This window comes from Diabrotica virgifera, chromosome 8, assembly GCF_917563875.1.
Source record: "Diabrotica virgifera virgifera chromosome 8, PGI_DIABVI_V3a".
Lineage (NCBI taxonomy): Eukaryota > Metazoa > Arthropoda > Insecta > Coleoptera > Chrysomelidae > Diabrotica > Diabrotica virgifera.
The window spans coordinates 166,292,403-166,301,100 of NC_065450.1; positions in this window are offsets into that span (position 1 = coordinate 166,292,403).

The window sequence follows — 8,698 nt, forward strand, 5'->3', positions numbered from 1 at the left end:
TCGAGCTTCTGTCATGTGTCACATAATATTAATATATCTACGTCATACGTTATTGGCATTATACCAATGATACAAACCAAAGACGTATGACGTAGATATATTAATATTATGTGACACATGACAGAAGCTCGAAACAAATGACAATCGATGAAAAGCCCTATGGGCGAGTCCCAAAGTTTAACAAGAAAAAAAGCAAATATTTCGCGAAATTAATGACAGATCGAAAAACTAAAAAATATGTGCTCAATATTTTTCAAAAATCTATCGAATGATACCAAACATGACTTCCCACGGAGGGGGTGGGGGTAAATTTAAAATTTTAAATACGAATCCCGCGATATTTCGCGAAATGAACGTCAGATCGAAAAACTGAAATATACACTTATTTAATATTTTTGAAAAATCTATCGAATGGCACCAAACACGACCCCCCACAGAGGTGGAGTGGGGGGATACTTTAAAATCTTAAATGGGAGCCCTCATTTTTATTGCAGATTTGGATTCCTTACGTAAAAATAAGTAACTTTTATTCGAGACATTTTTTTCGAATTATGAATAGATGGCGCTATAATCTAAAAAAACGATTGTTGGAAATGGAAAATTAAATTAAAAATGGAAAGTCCCCACTAAAATGAAAAACTTCACTTATTTTGGTTTTAGGGCCAACTCTTCACAACCCAATAGATCCCCATAACGCTCGAGTGACTGCACATTTAGCATACTTTGCCCCCCTACCATTATATTTTTGTAGCCAAAACTGAAAATTCCATGTGATAGACTTGAAGATCAGGCTCTAACAATGAAAATTTCATAATCACCGGTCAATGGAAGAAAATATAAAAAGTGCATAAAAAAGTTGCACTCTTCACATTTAAAATGTATTTTGATTGTTGTCAATATGACACCCTGATCAAGAGATGTAGAATTTTTTAACGTTGAGTTGATACAAAATTTAGTTAAAAAATTGATATGGCGTGCGTAATTGACATTCAAAATCGCAGGTCGCTTCAAGTGGTATTTCTGAGAGAACGGTTCATTCTACAAAAAAAGTGCTAATAAACAGTTTTGTTTAAAATTATCTTAGCTACATTTTTTGTTTGAAACACAAGAACTACAAGAAGGGGGTTAGAGGGAATCCGGGGGTAGAAGTGGCAAACTTTTTTGAGATCCCAAAATTGACATTCTCAGCACAATTCAGCTTATTCATATGATTTTTAGCGATCAAATCCATGATACAATAACTGAAGATATGACATGGAGTCGGTGGGCGGGGCCTACGTAGCTAGTCACTCTGTGAGTAGAACAGCATTAAATTCAGTGTGGTCGTATAGTACAGGGTGTTTATTTTTTGTTTAAGGTAAATTTTACTTATAATTTGTTAAACTTTTATTAAAAATGAGGTGTGCCGTGTTTGGTTGTAATGTGGACAATCAATCACAAAGTTTCGATACGAATATCAAGTTTTTTAGTTTCCCAAAAGACAAAAAAGTGCGATGTGTGTGAAAACAATTATGTAAACGTAAACGTGCAAACGTAAACCGTGTATGGAGAAGAGCAGCCACAGACAGGCAAGGGTGGAGGCAAAAAATAAAGGAGGCCAAGGCTCAATTTGGGCTGTAGTGCCGTAGAAGAAGAAGAAACGTGCAAACAATTTTAACGCTCGTATCTGTTCAACACATTGTAACAGCGACGATTATGAACGCAATCTGAAACACGAGCTGCTTGGATATTCTATTAAAAATTTTCAATGCCTTAAAAAAAAGCTATTCCATACCAAAATTTAGCCAAAGCGGGAAGAGGCAAAGTGGATTCTGGTAGAGAGCAACTCACTATTTTTAATGGGAAATAAGCCACAATTTTACTAAAAAATGATTTTATTGTTTCGACGTCCAATCCAAATCGGATGCCGTTGTCAAAATACAAAAAATATTAATGAATTAAACAAAAATTTTGTTGCTTAGTAAAAAATTCTTCTTTATTTAATCTGACTCATTTATATCGGCAATTCAGACATGTATTATACATTTTAAAGTAGAAGACTTTAAAATGATATTGCCAATTGTTCATTCGATTACATGAAATCAATCCCAACTCAAGAATATGCGCCACAAAAAAAATCATAGCATGTGATCTGTCTTTAAAAATACAACCACATGCAACGGTGACAGTAAAATTCTCGCGTTAGAGATTCCATAGTAAATCACGAGGGAAAACCAGGAAAAAACCTCGTGATACCATCCCGACATCGTCAGTATTAGGTCTTACTTTAGTTTACTCTTAAAACTAATACCAGATTCTAATATAATACTTACGATAATAATAGTAAGACCTAATACTTACGATGTCATGATAGTATTACGAGGTGTTTTCCTGGTTTTCACTCGTGATTTACTATGGAATCTCTAATGCGAGAATTTTACTGTCACCGTTGCATGTGGTTGTATTTTTAAAGACAGATCACATGCTACGATTTTTTTTGTGACGGATATTCTTGAGTTGGGGTTGATTTCATGTAATCGAATGAACAATTGGCAATATCATTTTAAAGTCTTCTACTTTAAAATGTATAATATATTATGTCTGAATTGCCGATATAATTTTTTTTATTAAAGTTATTCACTACATGCAATCAATAAACAAAAAAATTATAAGCATGTTAGTTGTTTGTTCAAAGGGGTGTAAGTATAAATTTGGATTTGTTATCCAATGATAACAAAAACTCCACTAGCCTCTTAAATTATTGAACTGTGCCCTGAAAGGGTAAGTAGTTCACTGCACTGCACTGCACGACACTTCACTTCACTGCTGCTTAGAACCTATGTGGTAGCTCCAGTGGTTTGTGCCTCCTCAGTCTCCGAGTCTGCTCACTATTATCCAGCAGGTTTAGTGCAAGATTATTAGGGTGGTTTTCTAATTTTACCAAATAGCGGCTGCTGTATTCACTCACTGTCTCCTTTACTGTGGCTACTTGAAGATCGGCTCTGATTTCTCTGTTAGGTATAAACCAAGGTGCATTTGTTATGGTCCGTAGTACCTTCGACTGAAAGCGTTCCAATATCTCTATGTTTGAGTTTGCAGCCGTACCCCATAGTTGTACACCATATGTCCATATTGGTTTTAAGGCTACTTTATACACCAATAATTTGTTTTTTAAACTAAGCTTTGACTGTCTTCCCAATAGCCAGTAGTATTTGCTGAGTTTTAAGCCAAGTTGTTTTCGTTTGTTAAAAATGTGCTTTCTCCAGGTCAGTCCTTTATCCAAGTGCATCCCTAAATACTTAACGCTGCCAGATTGAGGCAGATCTTGTCCATTTAGTATAACAGGTGGCACTGTACCTCTGCATTTGGTAAATGTAACCTGCACTGATTTTACTTCATTGACTTTGATTCTCCAGTTTCTTGTCCAGTCCTGTATTTTCACTAGATGTTGTTGGAGAATTATTGCGGCTATGACTGGGTCTTTGTGTTTGACCATTATCGCTTTATCATCTGCAAAGGAAGCTGTGATTGTTTGGTTGCTTACTGGAAGGTCAGCTGTGTACATCAGATAGAGAAGTGGACCAAGAACACTGCCCTGTGGTACCCCTGCCTTTATCAATGTGATTTCTGATGTTGTCTGTCCATACTTTACAGTAAAATACCTTTCTTTTAGGTAGGATTCCATAATAATGTACAGTGTGTGGGGGAGTGATTTTTTAAATTTAAATAGTAGTCCATTATGCCAAACCTTATCAAAAGCTTGACTCACATCTAAGAAAGCAGTCGTGCAGTAACTTTTTTGCTCAAATGCTTCATTTATTTCGTCCGATATAAATGAGTCACATTAAATAAATTATTAGAAGAATTTTTTACTAAGCAACAACATTTTTGTTTAATTCATTAATATTTTTTGTATTTTGAGAACGGCATCCGATTTGGACGTCAAAACGTTAATAAAAGCATTTTTTTGGTAAAATTGTGGCTTATTTCCCATTAAAAATAGTTAATTACAAAAATGCCACAAGAAAATAGCTGCAGAACAACAGTAGAGAGCAACGCTGTGTATTATACAGTATAATATTATACCTAATGAGACGTATCTTGCCTAATAATAAAAAATCATATTTGTAATTGATTTCTATTATTAGATTATGTTCTCAACAATTATATTTAATCATACTAAACAAAACAGCACTTCTCGAAAATTTCACAACCGATATTAAAAGCTAAAATCCCCAAATCATAATGGCAATGCATTCGAAATGTAAAGGATCTACTCACAACGTGACGTCATGCGCGACCTGAATGAAATTAGGAACGCTGCGTGTCGTATCTTGGGTTATTGTATCATGGATCAAATCTATGTAGTAATCTTAAATTACTATGCTAAATATTTGAATTCTAAAATTTTTCGTTTCGGTATCTATCCATTTTTGCTTTTTTTTTTAAATTCTTCTAAGATATTTCTTTGCATAGCTGTTATTTTTGTTTTGTCTTTTTTTGTACTTTTCTGTAATATTGTTTTATTTAATAATGCAGAGTATATATGTCAGTTGCCTTCTACAAAGAAAACAATGTTCTGGTATAAAAAGGTTATATTTCACCTACTAAAACAGCTGACTGCTATATATTTTTCTGTACAAAGAAATGAATAGTCTTGGTAAATCAGCATTTATTCGTTTTACAGATTTTAGAGATATGTTGATGATAATATGTGACATGAGTAAAACTTTCGATTATTCTGGCAATAATGATCCATTTTATAGTAACGGAGTTGGGAGTAATTTTAGGAGATAAATACAAAAATAATTAGCTACTGATCATTAATCGCGAAATTTTAGACCAGGACGTGAAATAAATTTTAGTTTTGAGGTGGCATTCGGATTTTTGCAGATAAACTTAAGTAACAACTTCAATAATTATAATTGACTTATGCTCCATCTCAAATATGCCCGGAACATTAATAAAAAATTTAAAAATTTCTAAAAATATCGATTTTTTTCTAATTTCATTGCATATAACTTTAAAACGATTCATTTTGGAACAAAGTCGTAGGGAAAGAAAATAAACATAATTGAATTTTGTATAATATACGACTTGTTTAAAATGTCTTAAATTATTACCCTTTCTGCAAAATAGCAAGAAATAGAAAATAAGGGGGCAAAAAAGACTGTTTTTATTCAATGTTTTTCAACCACTTTGGTTGCACTTAGAACCTTCATATTTGACTTAAAAAATTCTTACAGCATACTTAAACCGTCCACCAAATTTCATTAAAATCGACCTAATAGATTTTGCATAATAATTTTGCAATCTAAATTTTTTTAAAAAGTTCAAATTTTTTTAAAACTTTCTGAACAAAAAGTAGACTATTTAGAAGTTTGCTATTTTTTTTACATATAGACAGGTTCTCTACCTATCTAATACACACATAATTAAAATCGGATTATTTAAGTGGCCTCAGCACTGTTTTAAAATTATAAACAATATTTTGGCTTATAAACAAATACAGTGAGGACGTTTGAGTTGGAATAAATTCATTTTCTTGAGAATGGGAGACTCTGGAGATAAATCCCGAAACAGATTGATTTTTATTTTTAAATTATAATTTTTTGGCATAAATATCATACTAGTGACGTCATCCATCTGGGTGTGATGACGTAATCTAAATATTGGAACTAATTTAATTCAATTTTTTTTTAATTCAAACCCTGTATAAATAGTTGTTAATGTTTATATTAGTGAATGCAAAATTGAATAGCCTTTCGATTGAGCTATCACACTGCACCTATTCTCATTTAAAGAAATCATCGATTCCGTCATCACGCCCAGATGGATGACGTCACTAGTATGATATATATACCAAAAAATTAGAAAAGGATAAAGGCAGTTTTTGATTTTATTTGATTCAGAGTTGGACCACCATCTCCATATAGCTATTTCAGCATCTATGCATCCTCAGTGAAGCTATGCAGTCATAACTCTGAAACGAATATCAACAATCCTGCCTATTTAAGGGAAAACATCGCAATGCAATGTTTCCACCTTTTGAGACGCAAAACAGCGACATCTCTCGTCATACGAGGAAGACGAAAAGCCCCAAATACAAAGTTTACTACTAATGGAAAATTGCATCTTGATGTTTTCATTTAAATAGACAGGATTGTTAATATTCGTTTCAGAGTTGTGACTGCATAGCTTCACTGAGGATGCATAGATGCTGAAATAGCTATACAGGGTGATTGATTAGTAGGGTAAAGCTCAATAGCTCCGCTATAGTAATAGATAGCAATAAAAGTTAATAACAAAAATTTTAGCCACCTTTGAGCTTCACATTACAAAATTAGTTAGAATCTTACAGGGTATTCGATAACACAGTGGCAGACCTAACTTATGTTTTTTTTTAAATGGAACACCCTATATTTTACTTTATATTCGAAATCCTGTTAACTTCTCCATCACAAAAATATAAAGGTTTGTTATGTTATACAGGGTATTTACAAAGTTATAACCAATTTTGTATGAAAATCGTAACAAGTTCAACTCCCTGTATAAATAAAAATAAGCACAACAGCAATGGTTTATTATGCCATATTTTTTTATTTATGGTAAAAATTTTTAAGAATTATTGATATTGCTAATTTTCTTTATATCAAATACAGGGTGAGTCAAAACGCAAGTACATTATTTTCTCAGTAATGTTAAATGGAACACCCTCTATTTTATATCATTATTGAAAAGTAACATTAACGTACTTTAATTTTTATATAACATTCCCTATGCCCAAATTTATTAGTTTTCGAGATATTTTCATTTTTCAGAGCAAATTATTTTAGGTGTTTAAATTTATCTAAATTTTAAGTAAACCATGGCTGAATTGACAATTGAAGATTACCGATTATCAATCCGGTAATCAATGTAACACTGTAGCAAATAAAGAAATAAAAATAATTTATTAGTAATACATTTTACAAACAAAAACACAACCACTACATGCAACATTTTTGAAACAATTAAAAACTATCTTTTTATGTAAATGCAACAAATAAACAAAGAAAATTAGTAATACATTTTACAAAAAAACACACAAACACAAAATACAATATTTTGTGAAGACAATTAAACAGTACTTTTGTATGTAAATGTAACAATGTAACAAATAAAGAACGAAACATAATTTATCAGTAATACATTTTGCAAAAAAACATGTTTGAAAAAATTAGAAGCTACTTTTAATAAAATATTTTTAATATTCAATTACATAAGGTGTTCAAAATTATCTCCTAACACATTTATGTACGCCTAAAAACGATCATTGAATGATCTACTTACTCTACGGAGTATTTGTAAATTAATACATCGAAATACACTTTGTATTCTATTTTTCATCTCATCCCTTGTTGTTGGAGGTATTTTATAAACTTCATTATTAACGTAACCCCAAAAAAATCAGTCCAGTTTATTAAATTCTGGTGATTTGGGTGGCCACGCTACTGGTCCATTGAAAAATGAAAATATCTTGAAAACTAATAAATTTAGACATAGGGAATGTTATCTAAAAATTAAAGTACGGTAATGGTACTTTTCAATAGTGATATAAAATACAGGGTGTTCCATTTAAAATTACTGAGAAAATAATGTACTTGCGTTTTGACTCACCCTGTATTTGATATAAAGAAAATTAGCAATATCGACCATTCTTGAAAATTTTGAGAATACGTTAAAAAATATGGCATTAATAAACCATTGTTGTTTTGCTTATTTTTATTTATACAGGGAGTTGAACTTGTTACGATTTTCATATAAAATTGGTTATAACTTTGTAAATACCCTGTATAACATAACAAACCTTTATATTTTTGTGATGGAGAAGTTAACAGGATTTCGAATGTAAAATAAAATATAGGGTGTTCCATGTAAACAAACATAAGTTTGGTCTGCCACTGTGTTATTGAACACCCTGTAACATTCTAACTAATTTTGTAATGTGAAGCTCAAAGGTGGCTAAAATTTTTGTTATTAACTTTTATTGCTATCTATTACTATAGCGGAGCTATTGAGCTTTACCCTACTAATCAATCACCCTGTATGGAGATGGTGGTCCAACTCCGAATCAAATAAAAACAAAAACCGCCTTTATCTTTTTCATCTTTACTCAGATTTGAGTACCTGAAACTGTCTTTCGGTCCTTTTCCTAGACGAAAAGAAGGTAAATACGTGGCCAAAGTGTCCTTTATTTGCTTTCTTCTATATTCGTCGTCTCTTGTGCTTATATATTGTAAAAGCCGGAGATACAGGATGCAGCCAGAAAGCAGTTTCTTAACGAAAAGTCTTGTTCTCACTGTATTTGTTTATAAGCCAAAAAATTGTTTATAATTTTAAAACAGTGATGAGGCCGCTTAAATAATCCGATTTTAATTCTGTAAAGTGTATAAGATAGGTAGAGAACTTCTTTATATGTAAAAAAATTAGCAAACTTCTAAATGGTCTACTTTTTTCAGAAAGTTTTTAAAAAATTTGAACTTTTTTAAAAAAATTTAGATTGCAAAATTATTCTGCAAAATCTATCAAGTCAATTTTAATGAAATTTGGTGAACGATTTAAGTATGTCGTGAGAATTAACTAAGCGAATTACGAAAGTTCTAAGTGCAACCAAAGTGGTTGAAAAAGATTGAATAAAAACAGGCCTTTTTTGCCCCATTATTTTGTATTTATTGCT